At 44.0% G+C, this 20,836-nt stretch overlaps 1 pseudogene; it reads right to left on the bottom strand.

Moving 5' to 3' along the window:
• LOC117981179 (uncharacterized) overlaps positions 1-20,836 on the bottom strand; it is a 119,726-nt pseudogene that overhangs the window by 40,710 nt on the left and 58,180 nt on the right.

Raw genomic sequence — 20,836 nt, 5'->3', positions numbered from 1 at the left:
TTCACAGAAAGAATCCTGTGTCAATATTACCTTTACCAGTTTTACTATATCTTTTCTATATTTAGATACAAAAATACTTACCATTGTGTTACAGAAGTCTACAGTATTCAGTACAGTAACATACTGTACAGGTTTGTGGCCTGGGGCAAAAGGCTCTACCATATAGCCTAGGTTCTTCCATCCATCTAAGTCTGTGTAAGTACACTGTATGATGTGGACACAATGATGAAATTGTCTAATGATGCATTTCTCAGAACATATCCCTGTTGTTAAGTGACACATGACTGTATACAATTCAGTAGTTTTTTGTTTTCATTTTTGAGACAGGGTCTCACTGTGTCACCCAGGCTGGAGTGCAATGGTGCGATCTCAGCTCACTGCAGCCTCAACCTCCCAGGCTCATGTGATCCTCCCAGCTCAGCCCTCCAGTAGCTGGGACTGCAGGTGCATGCCACCACACCTGGCTAATTTTTGTATTTTTAGTAGAGGCAGGGATTCACCATGTTACCCAGTCTGGTCTCTAACTCCTGGGCTCAAGCAATCCACGCTCCTCAGCCTCCCAAAGTGCTAGGATTACAGGCACGAACCACCACACCTGGCCCAATTCAGTAGTTTATAGTATATTCGCAAAATAATACAACCATCACCAGTATTGAATTCCATCACTCCACAAAGAAACCCTGTACCCATTAGCAGTCACTTCCCCTTTCTCATCCAGCCCCTGGAACCCACTAATATACTTTCTATTTCTATAAATTTCACTATGCTAGACATTTCATATAAATGGAATCATATACTTTGTGGTGCTGTGTCTGGCTTATTTCACTTATCATAATTTTTTTTATTTCTTTAAAAAAAATTTTTAACACCTTTAGAAAAAAACAACAGGGTCTCACTCTGTCACTCAGGCTAGTGTGCAGTGGCACGATCTAGGCTCACTGCAACCTCTGCCTCCAAAGCTCAAGCAATCTTCCCACCTCAGCCTCCCGAGTACCTGGGACTACAGGAACGCACCACCATGCCCAGCCAATTTTGTATTTTTTGTAGAGATAGGGTTTCACTTTGTTGCCCAGGTTGGTCTCAAACTCCTGAGTTCAAGCGATCCACCCACCTTGGCCTCCCAAAGTGCTGGGATTACAGGTGTGAGCCACCATGCCTGGCCACATAACGTCTTCAAGGTTGATCCATGTTGTAGCATGAATCAGTCCTATATTCCTTTCTATGGCTGAATAATAGTTCATCATATACTTTCAGCTGTTATGAATAATGCTGCTATGGATACCTGTGTACAAGTTTTTGTTGGAGTCATATTTATTTTTAGCTGTTTGTTTGAATTAGGACCAAAATAAAGTCAACACATAATGATGCCATTGGTTGATACATCTTGTACGTCCCTGTGGGTTCCTCCTCCATTCCTTTATATTTTTTTCCAATTTGTGGAAGAAAATGAATAATTTAACCTGTACAAGTCTACAAAATGAAGATTTTTTTTCTTTTTCTTTTCTTTTCTTTTTTTTTTTTTTTTTGAGACAGAGTCTTGCTCTGTCACCAAGGCTGGGGTGCAGTGGCCTGATCTCAGCTTACCACAGCCTTGATCTCCCGGGCTCAAGTGATTCTCCCACCTCAGTCTCCCAAGTGGCTGAGACTACAGGCATGCACCACCATGACTGGCTAGTTTTGTTTCTTTTTCATAGAGACAAAGTCTCACTATGTTGCCCAAACTGGTGTCACAACTCCTGGACTCAAGTGAATCCTCCTGCCTCAGCCTCCCAAAGTGCTAGGATTACAGGCATGAGCCACCATGAAGCACAAAACCTAGATTTTGCTGATTGCATCCTCTTGGTATAATTTAACATGTTCTTCTAATATCTATAGTTTTATAAATTGGTAGCTGGGTATAGAGGCTTGATTAGATTCAGACTTGATGGGGAGGTTGGAGGCAAGATTACATTATAGATAGTCTGTTAATTCTACCAACGTAATGTTTAGCAGTCTCTCTTTTAAAAAATATTAATAGCCATTGGTGATCATTGCCTAGATCCATTACGGAATGAGAAACAGTGATAGTCTAATTCTGTCATTCCTTCTTTACTAGCTGGAATATGGTAAAAAGAAAAAACTGGGCTGGGCGGCTCACGCCTGTAATCCCAGCACTTTGGAAGCCAAGGCAGACTGATTGCTTGAACTTAGGATTTCAAGACCAGCCTGAGCAACATGGCAAAACCTTGTCTCTATAAAAAATACAAAAATTAGCCGGACATGCTGGTGCACGCCTGTGGTCCCCGCTACTTAGGAGGCTGAGGTTGGAGGATGGCTTGAGCCTGGGAGGCGAAGGTTGCAGTGAGCCAAGATCGCACCAATGCACTCCAGCCTGGGCAACAGAGTGAGACCCTGTCCCCCCCGCCAAAAACAAAATGGACTCAAGGGTCAAACATATTTGGTATATTCCAAACCATTGGATTTATTATTCTTACCGTTGCTCATACTGTCTTTTCTTTGGCCAATGGCTTTTGTTGCCTAGTTGGGTTACAAGTCTTCGGACTCTAGCAGTTGTTTTGTTTTGTTTTGTTTTGTTTGAGATAGAGTCTCGCTCTGTTACCCAGGCTGGAGTTCAATGGAGTGATCTTGGCCCACTGCAACCTCCGCCTCCCAGGTTCAAGTGACTCTCCTGCCTCAGCTTCCTGAGTAGCTGGGATTACAGGCGCACACCACCACACTCAGCTAATTTTTGTATTTTTAGTAGAGACAGGGTTTCACCATATTGGTCAGGCTGGTGTCGAACTCCTGACCTCAGATGATCCACCCACCTCGGCCTCCCAAAGTGCTGGGATTGCAGACGTGAGCCTCTGTGCCTGGCCAACTCTAGTAGTCTTTGATAGCTTCCTTGATATCTGGTAGAATGAGATGTTCTAGGCTCCTTTCTATATTTCCTGACTCTCATCTGGAATCAGCCTTTTCTCCAAAAATTCTTGGCTCCTTTAGTGGGAAAGGTCAATTCAAAATTACTGTCCAAGGGCTAGGATGCTCGCTGCCGTAGGATTGGTGATTATTTTTAGGCCTCTTCAGTATAAATAAAAAGGAGATATGTTTTGTTTTCTTTTACAGTAAAATACAGAGTGCATTCATACAGATAATTGCAATGCAAACTCAGGACCACAGGGTTTTACTTCTCTTCTATTTTACATCTCCTTTCTCCTATGCAGAGAATCTCAGTTCTGAACTACACTACTAATGACAGATTAGATTATTGCTCATTTGCTTTAACCCACAGCACACATGCAACGGTCTCAGAATACTAATACCAACATCACCACTAATAATATGACTGAAAATATATATTTTTACTATCTTATTTTCTTTGAGGTATATTCCACTAGTGATGCACAAATTACTGTTTTGATAAAAAGCTATTATTGGTATGGTTATGCTACCCCCTGGATACTCATTTAGATGCACCAGCTTCATCCTCAAATCTTTTACTTTGGTTTCATAATTATGTAAAATATTTACATCGTTCCAAAGTCAAGTTTACAAAACAGGAGATACTGAAAGAAACTTTTTTTTTTTGAGACGGAATTTTGCTTTTGTCGCTGGAATGCAATAGCATGATCTCGGCTCACTGCAACCTCCGCCCCCCAGGTTCAAGCGATTCTCCTGCCTCAGCCTCCCAAGTAGCTGGGATTACAGGCTTAAGCCATCATGCCCAGCTTTTTATATGTAAAGGTTGTTTATATATTAGAGATACTAACACTAGGAGTACCTTTTCCCATTTTGTCATTTGTCTGTTTACTTTGCCTGTGATGTCTTGTTACTTGCAAATGTTTAATTTTTGGTAAGCAAAATTATACTTCTGGAATTTGAGCCATAGTTAGGAAAGTTTTCCCTACTCCCTGGTTATAGAGGAAATCACCTATGTTTCTTTGAAATGGTTTGGCTCTGTGTCCCCACCCAAATCTTATCTCAAATTGTAATCCCCATGTGTTGAGGGAGGGATCTGGTGGGAGGTGACTGGATCATGGGGCAGTTTCCCCCATGCTGTTCTCACGATAGTGAGGGAGTTCTCATGAGGTCTGATGGTTTTAAAGCATGGGACTTCCCCATTGCTCATGTTCCCTCTCTCCTGCTGCCATGTAAGTTGTGCCTTGCTTCCCCTTTGCCTTCCACCATGATTGTAAGTTTCCTGAGAGAGCCTCCCAGCCATGCAGAACTTTGAGTCAATTAAACCTCTTTTGTTTATAAATTATCCAGTCTCAGGTAGTATCTTTATAGCAGTGTGAGAACTGCTGAGAATTGGTAGTGGGGCACTGCTATAAAGATAACTTGGAAATGTGGAAGTGACTTTGGAACTGGGCAATGGGCAGAGGTTGGAACAGTTTGGAGGGCTTAGAAGAAGACAGGAAGATATAGGAAAGTTTGGAACTTCCTAGAGATTTGTTGAATGTTTTTGACCAAAATGCTGACAGTGACATGGACAATGAAGTCCAAGATGAGGTGGTCTCAGATGGAGATGAGGAACTGGAGCAAAGGTCATTCTTGTTATATTTTAGCAAAGAGACATTGACATTTTGTCCCTGCCCTAGAGATCTGTGGAATTTTGAAGTACATAGAGATGATTTAGTGTATCTGTCTGAAGAAATTTCTAAGTAGCAAAGCATTCAAGAGGTGTCCTGGCTTATTCTGAAAGCATTCCACTATATGTTCACAAATCGATGGCTTGAAATTGAAACTTATGTTTAAAAGGGAAGCAAAGCATAAGTTTGGAAAATTCATAGGAAGCAGAAATTTGGAAAATTTGCAGCCTGACCATGTGGAAGAGAAGAAAAACCCATTTTCTGCGGAGGAACTCAAGTGAGCTGCTGAAGTTTGCACAAGTAACAAGCAATCAACTGTTAATAGCCAAGACAATGGGGAAAATGTCTCCAGGGCATATCAAAGACCTTCATGGAAGCCGTTTTCATCACAGGCCTGGAGGCCTAGGAGGGAAAAATGGTTTCATGGGCCGGGCCCAGGGCCCCACTGCTCTGTGCAGCTTCGGACTTGGTGCCTTGTGTCCCACCTGCTCTAGCTTGAGCTGTGGCTAAAAGGGGCCAAGGTAAAGCTTAGATTTTTGCTTCAGAGGGTGTAAGCCCCATGATTTGGAAGCTTCTATGTGGTGTTAGGCCTGTGGGTGTGAAGACAAGTGTCGAGCTTTGGGAACTTCTGCCTAGATTTCAGAGGGTGTATGGAAATGCCTGGATGCCCAGGCAGAAGTCTGCTGCAGAGGCAGAGCCCTCATGGAGAACCTCTCCTAAGGCAGTGTGGAAGGCAAATGTGGGGCTGGAGCCCCCCATACAGACTCCCCACTGGGGCACTGTCTAGTGGAGCTGAGAAGAGGGCCACTGTCGTTCAGACCCCAGAATGGTAGTTTGCACCATGCACCTGGAAAAGCCACTCAACATCAGCCCATGAGAATAGCTGCAGGGCTGTACTCTGCAGAGCCACAGGGGCAGGGCTGCCCAAGGCCATGGGAGCCCACCCCTTGCATCAGCATGCCCTGGATGTGAGACATGAAGTCAAAGGATATTTTGGAGCTTGAAGATTTAATGAGTGCCCTGTTGGGTTTCGGATCTGCATGGGGCCTGTGGCCCCTTTGTTTTAGCCAGTTTGTCCAATTTGGAAGGGGAACATTTACCTAATGCCTGTACCCCCATTGAATCTTGGAAGTAACTAACTTACTGATTTTACAGGTTCATAGATGGAAGGGACTTGCCTTGTCTAAGATGAGACTTTGAACTTGGACTTTTGAGTTAACGGTGGAATGAGTAAGACTTCGGGAGACTGTTGAGAAGGTATAATTGATTTTGAAATGTGAAAAGGATGTCAGATTTGGGAGGGGCCGGGGCAGAATGATATGGTTTGGCTCTGTGTCCCCACCCAAATCTCATCTCGAATTGTAATCCCCATGTGTCAAGGAAGGGAACTGGGAGATGACTGGATCATGGGGGTGGTTTCTCCTATGTTGTCCTCATGATAGTGAGGGAGTTTGCATGAGATCTAATGGTTTTAAAGTATGACAGTTCCGCTTCACTCTCTCTCCCTTTCTCCTGCCACCATGTAAGATGTGCCTTGCTTCTCTTTCATCTTCTGCCATGATTGTAAGTTTCCTGAGGCCTCCCAGCCATTCAGAACTGTGAATCAAGCTTCTTTTGTTTATAAATTACCTAGTCTCTTGTAGTATCTTTATAGCAGTGTGAGAACAGACTAATACATTATTCTATGAATTTATATATCTACAATTGTTCAAGCACCATTTTTGAAAAGACTATCCTCTCCCTGTTGAATACTTTTATTAAAAATATTGACTATATGTAGGGTCCAGCCCCACAGGGTCGGTGGGTTTTTCTCCCCGTGTGTGGAGATGAGAGATTGTGGAAATAAAGGCACAAAACAAAGAGATAAAAGAAAGGACAGCTGGGCCCGGGGGACCACTACCACCAAGAGGCGGAGACCGGTAGTGGCCCCAAATGCCAGGCTGCGCTGATATTTATTGGATACAAGACAAAGGGGCAGGGTAAGGAGTGTGAGCCATCTCCAATGATAGGGAAGGTCATGTGGGTCACGTGTCCACTGGACAGGGGACCCTTCCCTGCCTGGCAGCCGAAGAGGCAGAGAGAGAGGGAGAGAGAGACAGCTTATGCCATTATTTCTGCATATCAGACACTTTTAGCACTTTCACTAATTTTGCTACTGTTATCTAAAAGGCAGAGCCAGGTGTACAGGATGGAACATGAAAGTGGACTAGGAGCATGACCACTGAAGCACAGCATCACAGGGAGACGGTTAGGCCTCCAGATAACTGCTGGTGGGCCTGACTGATGTCAGGCCCTCCACAAGAGGTGGAGGAGTAGAGCCTTCTCTAAATTCTCCTGGGGAAAGGGAGACTCCCTTTCCTGGTCTGCCAAGTAGCTAGTGTTTTAACTTGACACTGACGCTACTGCTAGACCATGGTCTGCTTGGCAACAGGTGTCTTCCCAGACACTGGCGTTACTGCTAGACCAAGGAGCCCTCTGGTGGCCCTGTCCGGGCATAACAGAGGCTCACACTCTTGTCTTCTGGTCACTTCTCACTATGTCCCCTCAGCTCCTATCTCTGTATGGCCTGGTTTTTCCTAGGCTATGATTTTAGAGCGAGGATTATTCTAATATTGGAATAAAGAGTAATTGCTACAAACTAATGATTAATGATATTCATATATAATCATGTCTATGATCTAGATCTAGTATAACTCTTGTTGTTTTATATATTTTATTATACTGGAGTGGCTCATGCCCTTGGTCTCTTGCCTCGGCATCAAGGTGGCTTGCCACCCACAACTATACAGGCCAGGCACTGTGGTTCACGTCTGTAATCCCAGCACTTTGGGAGGCAGAGGCAGGCGGATCACTTGAGGTCAGGAGTTTGAGACCAGCCCAGCCAACATGGTGAAACCCTGTCTCTACTAAAAATACAAAAATTAGCTGGGTGTTCACACCTGTAATCCCAGCTACTTGGGGGACTGAGGCAGGAGAATCACTTGAACCTGGGAGGCAGAGGATTCAGTGAGCCAAGATCACACCACTGCACTCCAGCCTGTGCGGCCGAGCAAGACTCCATCTCAAAAAAAAAAAAAAAAAAAAAAAAAAAAAAATATATATATATATATATATATATATATATATATATATGGACTATACATATGTATGTGAGGATCTTTCTGGATTCAGTTATATCCCATTGATCTATGTCTATCCTTATGCAGTACCATGTTATCTTTATTATAATAAAACTTTGGAATGTTTAGAGTAAGTCTCCTTTGTTCTTTTTGTAAAAATTGTTTTGACTATTGTAGGACCTTTGCTTTTCCACATAAACGTTATAATCAGCCCATCCATTTCTGCAAAAAAAGAAAAAAAAACATAGTGGTGGTTTGATAACAATTGCATTGAATCTGCAGACCAATTTGGAGAGAATTAGCAACTTACCAATATCAACTCCTCCAAACTATGAACATGGTATATTTCTCTCTTCAGATCTTTTTAAATCTCTCTCAGCAATGTTATATAGTGTACAGTTCTTATACATCTCTTGTTGAATTTATTACTAAATGGTTTTCCTTAATGACACTGTTAATTTTTTTATGGCTGGGCACAGTAACATAATCCCAGCCCTTTGGGAGATCAAAGTGGGCAAATTGCTTGAGCCCAGGAGTTTGAGACCAGCCTGGGCAACATGACAAAACCCCATCTCTACAAAAAATATGAAAATTAGCCGGGCATGGTAGCTTGTGCCTGCAGTCTCAGGTACTCAGGAGGCTGCAGTGGGAGGATTGATTGAGACTGGGAGGTTGAGGCTGCAGTTAACCATGATGGCACCACTGCACTCCAGCTTGGGTGACAGAGTGAGACCTTGCCTCAAAAAAAAAAATGTTTTTTAATAGTTGATAGTACACACAATGCAGTTGTTTATTGACTTTTTTTTTTTTTTTTTTTTTCCCAGAGATGAGGTCTTGCTCTGTTGCCCAGGCTAGCCTTGAACTCCAGGGCTTAAGTGACCCTCCCACGTCAGCCACCTCAGTAGCTGGGACTGCAGGCATGAGCCACCAAGCTTGGCTTATATTGGTCTTTATCTTGTAATCCGGCTACGTTATTATTTCTAGAGTTTTTGTTTTGTTTTTTGAGACTCCTTCAAAGCCATATGCCTTTTCATTTTTCCTTAAACTATTAAGGGTTAAATTTTTTCTTTTCCTTGTCTTATTGCCTCAGTTAGGACTTCCAGTACAATTGTGAATAGAGGTGGTGAAAGCTGACATCTTTGTTTAGCTCCTGATGGTAGGGGGAAAGTTTTCCATCTTTCACTATTATACATATTAGCTGTAGATTTTTCATAGATGTTCCTTATCAGGTTGAGGAAGTTTCTTTGTCTTCCTAATTTGGTGAGTTTTAATCATAAATGGGTCCTCTAATTTGTCAAATAATTTTTCTATGTATTAGTCCATTTTCACACTGCTATTAAGAGCTACCTGAGAGTGGGCAGTTTATAAAGAAAAGATGTTTAATTGACTCACAGTTCCACATGGCTGGAGAGGCCTCAGGAAACTTACAATTATGGCAGAAGGCAAAGGAGAAACAAGCCATATCTTACATGGTGACGAGAGAGAGAGAAGAGAGAGAGGAAAGAGACAAAGGAGAGGAGAGAGAGAGAGAGCAAGTGCAAAGGGGGATGTGCCACACTTTTAAACCATCATATCTAGTGAGAACTCACTATCACAAGAACAGCATGGAGAACTGCCCCCATGATCCAGTCACCTCCCACCAGTTCCCTACCCTAACGTGCGGATTAAAAATTCCACATGAGGCTGGGCGCAGTGGCTCATGCCGGTAATCCCAGCACTTTGGGAGGCCGAGGCGAGCGAATCACCTGAGATCGGGAGTTGGAGACCAGCCTGACCAACATGGTGAAACCCTGTTTCTACTAAAATACAAAAAATTATCCAGGTGCACAGGCGTGGTGGCGCACGCCTGTAGTCCCAGCTATTAGGGAGGCTGAGGCAGGACAATAGCTTGAACCCGGGAGGCGGAGGTTGCAGTGAGCCGACATCACCCCACTGCACTCCAGCCTGGTGACAGAGCAAGACTCTGTCTATATAAAAAAAAAAAAAATTCCACATGAGATTTTGGTGGGGACACAGAGCCAAATCATATCAGTATCTATTGGCACAGTCCTATGGTTTTTGTCCTTTATTCTGTTAGTATGGTATGTGATTTTCTGATATTAAAGCAATCTTTTATTTATGAGATAAACTCTACTTGTTTATATCCTTTTTATATGTTGGGAAGTTTTTTTTTTTTTTTAATTCCAACTCATTTGATGGTTATTTGACAAATCCTTTCTCCATGGTGTCAGAGATATTTCAGTACTAATTACAATTCCAAAATAGTTGCCTGAATGACTTTACTGAAATTAAATTTTTCTTCGTGACCTATACACTCCTTTACATAGGTTTTGTTCAGTTCTGTGCTTGTTATGTGCCACACACTTTTAGGTGTTGAAGATAAAGAGATAAATAGGGTAGACACAAACCCTTGTCCTCACAGCAGTGAAGACAATCAAAATGACTAATACAGTTTGGTGTTAAGTAATATGAGATGCATTTGAAATTTAAACAAAAGGAACCAAGATAGAATTTTTGTTAAAGCCTCCTGGAGGAAGTTACGTGAGGTGTAAATTGAACTTAACCAGGGTTACCATATCATTTACCATCCAAACAGGCACACTTTTGAGAGTGATAGTGAAAACAAGCATAAACTAGGATGTATGGTTACCTAAGATTTAACCAGTCCATGGGGAATGGTGCTTAAGGCAGAAAAAACTGTATGAAAAGAAGGCCCATTAAAGTAACTAAAACATTCAATTTGGTCAGTTTGTAAATTGTAAAGAAGGAAATTAGTCCAGAAAAGCAAGCAAAGACCAGATTCAAAAGGCCTTATAAATCAGAAAATAACCTGGATTTTATTTCAAGGGTAATAAATGTTCTAAACAAAAGCATGACATTAAAATTGTATTGAAAAATATCTGATTGCAGTGTGGAGAAAATGTGAGCAAAGAACTGCACCAAAGAGATCATCTGGGGAGGGAACGGAGAGTGGTATGGGTTTTGGGGGTCATGAAAATGTTACACAATGGATTGATAGGTGCACAACTCTGTGAATACTCTAAAGATCAATGGATTGTACGTGTTAAATGGGTGAAATGTATGGAATGTGAATTATAGCTCAATAATGCAGTTAATTTTGAAAAACGGATCACTTAGAAATTTATTAAATTCTCCAGGTGACAGATGATAGGGGCTCGATTCATGTGTTAGAAGTGAGGATGAATTCAAGAGATTTGAGAACCTACCAGGCCTTGTGACGGACAGAATTCATGGAGGTGAGGAAGAGGGAAGAGTCGAAGTTGACTTTCAAGTTTCTACCTTAGAAAGCCAGTGGGGGATGGTGCCACTTACTGAACCTGAACCACAGGCAGGTGTGGGGTAGATAAGAGCCAGAGGTTCTTCAGACATGTTAAATTTGAGACCTTTGAGATATCCAAGGTGGATATCCAAGGCAGATTCTCAGGTAATGGTCTGGGCTGAAGGGTATCGACATGATTCACTGTAGTGAACAAGACTGCCTACGGCATGTGTGAATAGAGGAAGGCCAAGATCTGAGAAGGTTAGAGGTGAGATCAGCAAGAGGCTGAGAAAATCCCAAGATAGGAAGAAAACCATGGAAGTATAACATCAGAAGTCCAGTTCAGAGTGTTTCACACAAAGTGTTCAGTGTGGATTACTATTATGTGTCAATGAGACAAGTAGCCTCTGAACTTTAAAAAGATTGAAGTTTCAACTTCAGTGGAGTGATAGTTGCACAAATCACTCTCACCTCAGTTCAGTGGAGAATTGTGGTTCATCAGAAGACAAGGCATGGAACAAGGTTTGTGAAGGGGAGAAGAGGGAAAGAGTTGAGGCGAGAAAGATCTTTGTTTTTAAAATGGTTTGGCTGTTTTTCCTTTAGAGAGGTTAAAGATATTGAAGAAATGAGCAGGCTGCATAAAAATCAGCTAGGAATGATCGTTTAAAAGTTAAGGTTTGGTGGTGGCCGGGCGCGGTGGCTCACACCTGTAATCCCAGCACTTTGGGAGGCCAAGGCGAGTGGATCACCTGAGGTTGGGAGTTCAAGACCAGCCTGACCAACATGGAGAAACCTTATCTCTACTAAAAATACAAAATTAGCCGGGCATGGTGGTGCATGCCTGTAATCCCAGCGACTCGAGAGGCTAAGGCAGAAGAATCGCTTGGACCCGGGAGGCGGAGGTTGCAGTGAGCCGAGATTGCGCCATTGCACTCCAGCCTGGGCAACAAGAGTGAAACTCAGTCTCAAAAAAAAAAAAAAAAAAAGTTAAGGTTTGGCAGGCCGGACACGGTGGCTCATGCCTGTAATCCCAGCACTTTGGGAGGCTGAGGCGGGTGGATCACAAGGTCAGGAGTTCAAGACCAGCCTGGCCGAGATAGTGAAGCCCCGTCTCTACTAAAAATACAAAAAATTAGCTGGGCATGGTGGCGGGCACCTGTAATCCCAGCTAACGGGGAGGCTGAGGCAGAGAATTGCTTGAACCCAAGAGGCGGAGGCTGTAGTGAGCCGAGATCACACCGCTGCATTCCAGCCTGGGCGACAGAGACTCCATCTCAAAAAAAAAAAAAAAAAAAAGTTAAAGTTTGGTGCCAGGTGCAGAGGCTCACGCCTGTAATCCCAGCACTTTGGGTGGCTGAGGCAGGCAGATCACTTGAAGTCAGGAGTTTGAGACCAGCCTGGCCAACATGGTGAGACCTGTCTCTACTAAAAATAGGAAAATTAGCTGGGCACGGTGGCGGGCACCTGTAACCCCAGCTAATGGGGAGGCTGGAACAGGAGAATCGCTTGATCAGGGAGGTGAAGCCTGCAGTGAGCTGAGATCATGCCACTGCACTCCAGCCTGGGTGACAGAATGAGACTCCCTGTATGTCTGTGTCTACACATGGCATTCTCCTCTCTGTGTGAGTCTCTGTGACTCTTTCCCTCTTATAAGGACACCAGTCATATTGGATTAAGGTGCACCCTAATGACTTTATCATAACTTGATTACATCTGCAAAGACCCTATTTCCAAATAAGGTCACATTCTCAGGTACCGGGGTTAGGATTTTGGCATATCTTTTTGGAGACGCAATTCAACCCATAACAGTTGGGAATATCTTTCTTACATTTATTTGCATGCCAAGTTCTTTGTTAAGATTCAAATCTCCTCTCAGGTTTTCTTTCCTGCAGGAAGAATTCCCAAGATGCCTTGCTCCCATTTCCATCTTGGTGGCACCACCATATCATATTGAAGTTATATTTTTATATGCCTTCTCCCCTATTGGACTACTAGCCCCTCAAGGCCCAGGATATTCATATATGCCTAGGGCAAAGGCTGGTGTCTAATAGAAGATATTCAAAGCAGAATTTAGATTTTGTGTGTGTGTAGTTTAAATCTATTTTTTCTTTGTTGCGAGTTCTTATTGTGAAAAGAAAAATTATGTTTTCCAAATCATATACCCTGGAGGCACCCAAAAAAGATCCACTGGCATGTAGAAATAATACATTAGAATATCTATTTACATATTTTATCTCTTCCTTTAAAAGCTTTTTGTCAAATGTACATTATTATATTTATACTATATTTGTACATAGTACAGATATGAAGTCTAGAAATATTAATAAGTAATCAATAAAATTAGTAAATAAATACAAATATTGGCAAATGCTAACATATATCTCTCTGTTTCCCTTTTAAATGACAATTACTAATTTAAAGTGGCTTCACCAGGGTAGGCAAAAAAAATCACATTTGCACAAACACTCAGCACTCTGGCTCATATTCAAATGACCCATCCTCTTCTCTGACCCATCAGAGCTTCAACTCCTGTCGTACTGAGCCTTTGGTTTTAAAAAATTAACATTTTTGGTTGGGCACGGTGGCTTACGCCTGTAATCCCAGCACTTTGGGAGGCCGAGGCGGGCAGATCACAAGGTCAGGAGATGGAGACCATCCTGGCTAACACGGTGAAACCCCGTCTCTACTAAAAAAAAACAAAAAACAAAAAACAAAAAAAAACCAAAAAATTAGCCAGGCATGGTGGTGGGTGCCTATAGCCCCAGCTACTCGGGAGGCTGAGGCAGGAGAATGGTGTGAACCCGGGAGGCAGAACTTGCAGTGAGCCGAGATTGTGCCACTGCACTCCAGCTTGGGTGACAGAGCGAGACTCTGTCTCAAAAAAAAAAAAAAAAAAATTAACATTTTCCACTCCAGCCTGGGCTATAGAGAGAGACCTCGGCTCAAAAAACTAATAATATTTAAGAGTACATGAGACTTCAGAATCTACAGTGAACTCAAACAAATTTACAAGAAAAAAACAATCCCATCAAAAAGTGGGCGAAGGATATGAATAGAGACTTCTCAAAAGAAGACATTTATGCAGCCAAAAGACACATGAAAAAATGCTCATCATCACTGGCCATCAGACAAATGCAAATCAAAACCACAATGAGATACCATCTCACACCAGTGAGAATGGCAATCATTCAAAAGTCAGGAAACAACAGGTGCTGGAGAGGATGTGGAGAAATAGGAATACTTTTACACTGTTGGTGGGACTGTAAACTAGTTCAACCATTGTGGAGGTCAGTGTGGTGATTCCTCAGGGATCTAGAACTAGAAATACCATTTGACCCAGCCATCCCATTACTGGGTATATACCCAAAGGACTATAAATCATGCTGCTCTAAAGACACATGCACACGTATGTTTATTGTGGCACTATTCACAATAGCAAAGACTTGGAACCAACCCAAATGTCCAACAATGATAGACTGGATTAAGAAAATGTGGCACATATACACCATGGAATACTATGCAGCCATAAAAAAGGATGAGTTCATGTCCTTTGTAGGGACATGGATGAAGCTGGAAACCATCATTCTCAGCAAACTATCGCAAGGACAAAAAACCAAACACCGCATGTTCTCACTCATAGGTGGGAATTGAACAATGAGAACACATGGACACAGGAAGGGGAACATCACACACCGGGGCCTGTTGTGGGGTGGGGGGAGGGGGGAGGGAGATATACCTAATGTTAAATGATGAGTTACTGGGTGCAGCACAGCAGCATGGCACATGTATACATATGTAATTACCCTGCACGTTGTGCGCATGTACCCTAAAACTTAAAGTATAATTAAAAAAAAATAAAGAATGCATGAGATGTAACACCTTCAGGGATACTTTTTTTTTGTTTTTTTGTTATTTTTTTTGGGACGGAGTCTTGCTCTTGTTTCCCAGTCTGGAGTGCAGTGGCACGATCTCAGCTCACTGCAAGCTCCGCCTCCCGGGTTCACGCCATTCTCCTGCCTCGGCCTCCTGAGTAGCTGGGACTACAGGCACCCACTACCACGCCCGGCTAATTTTTTGTATTTTTAGTGGAGGCGGGGTTTCACCACGTTAGCCAGGATGGTCTGGATCTCCTGACCTCGTGATCCTCCCACCTTGGCCTCCCAAAGTGCTGGGATTATAGGCGTGAGCCACCGCGCCCGGGCACCTCCAGGGATACTTTCATAAAATTTTTCTTGTGGAAAATGTCAAGCATTGACACAAATAGGAGATTAGTAAAATAAACCGCTGCGTGCCCACCACCCAGCTTCTGCAGTGAACACCCAGACAATCCTGTTTCGGTCACTCCCCACTCCCACCCCCACGTCAGTTACCCCTCCTCCCACATTATGATTTTTCAAAAAGGTTTGTTGAAGTATGATGTACATACACATGTATACATATACACAGGCACAGAAAAGCATATGCTATAAAATTAAAGCACAGTGAATTTTCATAACCCAAAACCATTTGTGTAAATGCAAATCCCAGATACCCACCTCGTCCTATCTACTGGTCACTATCTCCACCCTCCGCCCCACTCTCCTCACCTCAACAGCATGGGTTTGTGATTTTCTTTTTGCTTTTGTACTTCATGTAAATGAAATCATACTCATCCTGTATTATTTGAAGCTAATCCCACAATCATATCATTGTATTCATAAATATTTCAATATGTGTCTCCAAAAGATAAGAACTTTAAAAAAATGACCACAATACTGTTATATAATTAGATTTCTACCCTCTGTATTTCCCTATTCAATCTTGGCTGCCACAATCAGACAGACAGAAAGTGTAAGGTCACTTTTTTCTTGCATCTGCAGGGGAAACCTTAGCAGCAGATAGTAATTATTCTAGTCTGTCAAATAGACGCAAATATAATTGAATTTTTAAAGAGATGGGTTGTTAATGCCAACATATCACTATCTGTGGGAATGAGTGGAGGAGATAGTTGTGAGGGTCATTTACTGCCAGCAGTGTAAGTTGGGGCATGGGGCAGGTTGTTTACTGCACCATGTTCTCCTCTGCCCCTTCATGAGGTTTTAGACACACCAGATTCAACAATGACAGAGCTGGGGATCAAATGTCTCCACTCACACCTGTGCTGGTTGCTGATGTTTATTCTGTAGTGTGTTTCTCCTAAGGTAATTACAGAAAGTCCTCTTTGGGGAATTGGAAGAGCTGGAATTGGGGGAAACTGATCCTGGTTATGACTTCAGGTGAGGATAAATCTGCTTGTCCTGCTGTCCTTGATGACTGCACCGTAGAGGAAGAATGTATCTTTTGAGCATTCATGTCAAGGATCCTTGAGTGGAGAAATCCCTCTACAGCTGCACTCAGGGCATCTTGTAAAATGTATGGGTAAAGCAGAGATCTGCTGAGGTTCTTCACTTGTCAGAGACGTAAGTGCCCTTGACTTAAACGCTCCAGCACCCCGCCCTCAGAAGCTTCTAGAGCCCTTGCCCTAATGTTGGTTCTATTCTAAGTCCATGAATGGAGCCTCTTGTTCCAGTCATGTCAGCCTGTGGAACTCAGTTCTGCCAGATTTTCACAGAAAATGCAATCACACTAGCATTGTGTGAGCCATTGGCTTAAGGCTGAGAGTGCAAGTCAGAGGCCACACCACCTCCCAGACAGCCTCCTCCAGCTCCAGACTTCTTCCCCTACCAGAAAGAACCTAGGGGCTCATTCCCTCAGGAGCAAACACATTTCTCTCTTCCCCAGGGTGAGTTGTCCCACTGCCTTCCTTTCCAAATCCCCTGCCCGCAGACTCTCAGCCAGTTTTCAGACTGACTTGTCAATGATTCATGTTCAAATATTACAGAAGTCATAATAAGTGGTCAACAAATATTTCCAGAATTAAACTCTCCCTGCAGGTTGGCTATTAAAAGAGGAAAGAAACTAACATTTGCTGGGTGCTGTTATATGCCAAGCATGATGCTACAGTCTCTCACAAATAATATCTTATGTAATTCTCACAACAGCCTTGTGAAGAAGGCACTATTATCCCTAGTTGGAAAGAAAAGGAAACTGGATGGATGCAGTGGCTCATGCCTGTAATCCCAGCATGTTGGGAGGCCGAGGTTGGTGGATCACTTGAGGTCAGGAGTTCGAGACCAGCCTGGCCAACATGGTGAAATCCCATCTCTACTAAAAATACAAAAAAATTAGCCAGATGTGGTGGTGCACACCTGTAATTCCAGCTACTCAGGAGGCTGAGGCACGAGAATCACTTGAGTCCAGGCGGTGGAGGTTGCAGTGAGCTGAGATTCTACCATTGCACTCCAGCCTGGGAGGCAGAGCACGACCATCTCAAAATAAATAAATAAAAGGAAATTGATGCTCAGAGGGATGAAGTGATTTGCTGCAGCCGTTCCAGACATCACATCCAGACCCTTAATATTCAGTGTCACTCCCTCAAGAGCCAGGGACCTTCCCAGCAGTTTCTCCCTCTCAAAAAAGTCTTCCCCTCAGGCTGCCTCCAGTCAGAAGTGAAGCAGAGGATGAAGAATCTCAGTATTCGTAACAAATATTGTCTCAAAGGCTGAAGGGGAGAAAAAAGCAGACATCTTCTCTAACCATCTGGCCCCAACCCTGAGTCTTCAGAGCAGGCCCACACTGTCACTGCATCCTGAGGAGGGTGGGTGGCGATGGCGTCTGTGGGAGCTGGACGATGGTCGTGATCAAGAAATCCATTGAGTAGATACTGTTATCATCCCTACTAGATGAGAGGAAACTGGGCTTAGTGAAGGACAGTAACATGCCTGAGTGTTCAGTGCCAGACTCAGATTTTGAATCCAGTTCTTTCTGACTCCAGAAACTTGTTCTTCACCAGTGTGAAAGCACTCACGCTGGACTCACACCAGATCTTCTCCCCTCCTGCCCCAGGGAGAGCAACAGCAGACTCAGCCCTGGCATGATGGGGCTCTGGCTTGAGAGGGGTCTAGGGTCCCCAGTGAGAGCCCTGGCACCAGGCACAGGGCCACCTGCAGCACAGGGGAGCCTACGCACAGCAGCCTCTCCTCCCCACCATGTTGATATCAACCTCAGTTTCCTTGCTCAGCTCTTTCATTTCCTGCTGACTAGAGCCCTATCCTGAATGCATGCCCAGCCCCCCAGCCCTGATCTCCTCCTTAACTCCTGTGGAAAAAAAAAGTCAATATATTAATTTAATCGAGTGAAATGAGTGTTCATTTACAAAAGCCAGCCGTGCAGTCTGCTAGTCAGAATGAAGAGTGTATTGAAACAAACACATAAGAACACTCTCCAGAAGAAAGGAAGGGGACAGCACGCCTCTCTGGGAGGCATTGCGTTTTTAGGAAACCCACACACGGAATCTGAGCTAAGCCTCTCTGGGAGTCCAAATATGTCATAATCTGCTCCCCAGCACATACAAAATCATATTTTCTTTATGAACAGAGTAAGTGTTTATTATAGAAAGTCAATTGAGAAAGGAATAAAGAAGAAAAACCTCTGTCATCCTACAACTCAGATATATGCGCGCGTGTGTGTGTTTATAGAATCGGAGTTATACATTTATTATATACTACAATGTACATTGCTTATATATTTACAAAATTGGACACAAACTCTTAGCTACCTTTTGTGAAGTCATTTTTAATATTTGGATAGTTGCATTGTTTTGTGCAGATCAATATTTTCCAAATTTGGCCGTGCTTCACAATTGTCTGGGGAGTTGAAACATTTTTGCAAATTCCTGGGCTCTTTCCTACATGTTATTGCATCAGAATTTCTAGGTTTAGAAGTCTGCCTTCTTTGCCGGGTGCGGTGGCTCACACCTGAAATCCCAGCACTTTGGGAGGCTGAGGCAGGTGGATCATTTGAGATCAGGAGTTCGGGACCAGCCTGGCCAACATGGTGAAACCCCATCTCTACTAAAAACACGAAAAATTAGCCAGGCATGGTGGTGGGCACCTGTAATCCCAGCTACTGGGGAGGCTGAGGCAGAAGAATTGCTTGAACCCGGGAGGTGGAGGCTGCAGTGAGCCAAGGTCGCACCATTGCACTCCAGCCTGGGCAACAAGAGCAAACTCTGTCTCAAAAAAAAAAAAAAAAGAAAAGAAAAGAAAAAGAAGAAGAAGTCTGCCTTCTTATAGCCCTCCCTGGTGATTCTGATACAGGCCATCCTGCTGTGACCCATTTTGGGAACCACTGGTGTCCATGTGCCCTGGTAAGCAGTGAGAAGTGGCACCAGGCACAGGGCCACCTGCAGCACAGGGTGAGAGCTGTCACCTTGGAAGAGCCCAGGAAGGTACACCTGGCCAAGTACCCTTCCAGTTCTGTCTTTGAGGGCAGAGCATTAGCGCAGCCTCCTGGAGCTTACAGGGAGGGATGACCCTGGGAAAGAAGAAAGGCTTATTGAAATGTATAGGGACCTGGGTCTTCCTATTTGCATAAAAGGAAGGCATGTGTGACCTCACTGTGGTCATTTCTCATAAGATATAGTCTACCTCCCACCGCGGTTCTTCATTTTCTACTTAATACCACCACAAATGGCCTTTTATTTTGGGTGACAGCTCTGCTTCATTCATCTTCTCCAACTCTTTCCTAAGGGCTGGGCCATGCTGCCTCTTCTGGGTGTCTGTTTTGAAGTGACGACTGGCATTGTGGCCACTCCAGCTGAATGTGGACAGCATCTTTGAGCACCTGACTCAAAGCCTCCCTGGAGGCTTTAGAATTACTCTAGTGACTCTGCAGCCATTTCAGTTTTATGATTCTAATGGGCACCAACATGTTCTTCCATATCTGTCACCAATTCTACCCTGACGGCCGCCTCTCAGCCAACTGACCCCTCTGCCTCTGGTCTCCCTGGACTCCTTGAGTGGGTGGACCAGTCCTCATCAGCCATGTGCAGTCTGCTACCTGGGCACTCACTATTGCTCCGTCCAGCTTTTCTGAGGCTGTGCCTCTGACCCTGACCTCCGTCCCCTTCCCAGACCCCCAAATAGTGCAGTGACACTTGTCCCAACATCCGGGGCCTGGCTGCCACACTCTCTCTAGAAGCCCTTGTCTTGTCTTCCACTGCCCTCTCCTCAAGACTGTCTGCAAGGAAGCAGGAGTGGGCCACCCTCTTTGTGTCAGGTTTTGGATAAGGGGCCCTAAGGGCCACCATTTTGATCTCAGCTTGGCTCTGTGCTCTTGCCACCCCCACACCCCCATGCATCCAAGTCCCACCACCTGTCAGAACATTACCTTCCTGGCCCCACCCCATCAGAATTGTGGCTCATCAGTGCTCAGTGGCTACGCTGTCCATGCTGAGATCCAGATCCTTTTGGCTATCAGAATGATTGTCATCTTGGTGGCCCCATCTTGTGGTTCATGAACCAAATGTAGACCTTCTAACTTCCCAACTCCTATGGAGCAGTGGTTACGGGTCTCTACTGTCCAGGAGTGGGGGGCAGGCCCAGGTTGTATGTCTGTATGGGGGACTCAGGCTCTGCCATGTGACCTGCAGCCCTGACTCTCCCAGGCCTGATTCCCCAGTGACTCCTGCCACCCACTGACCCTCACTGCTGGAGTCCTGCAGCAGAGCTCCTGGCATTCCGAGTCTTTTTCTGCTGTCAGAGCATTTCTCTCTAACCTTGCTCAAAGAAAGCTGGATTCAGATCCTATTCAGCGGTCTCAGACAGAGGCTGAGTAGGAAAGTGGTCCCATAGCGGTCATGACTCAAGAGATATCAGCCTAGGTCCTTCTCGGACCTCCTGATACCATTTCCATGATTAGAGTCTTTCTTTCTTTCTTTCTTTCTTTTTTTTGAGACAGAGTCTAGCTCTGTCTCCTGGGCTGGAGTGCAGTGGCGCCATCTTGGC

Source organism: Pan paniscus, chromosome 6 (assembly GCF_029289425.2).
Source record: "Pan paniscus chromosome 6, NHGRI_mPanPan1-v2.0_pri, whole genome shotgun sequence".
NCBI lineage: Eukaryota > Metazoa > Chordata > Mammalia > Primates > Hominidae > Pan > Pan paniscus.
The sequence above is the reverse complement of the archived record's forward strand: the minus strand, read 5'-3'. Positions and strand labels throughout refer to the sequence as shown.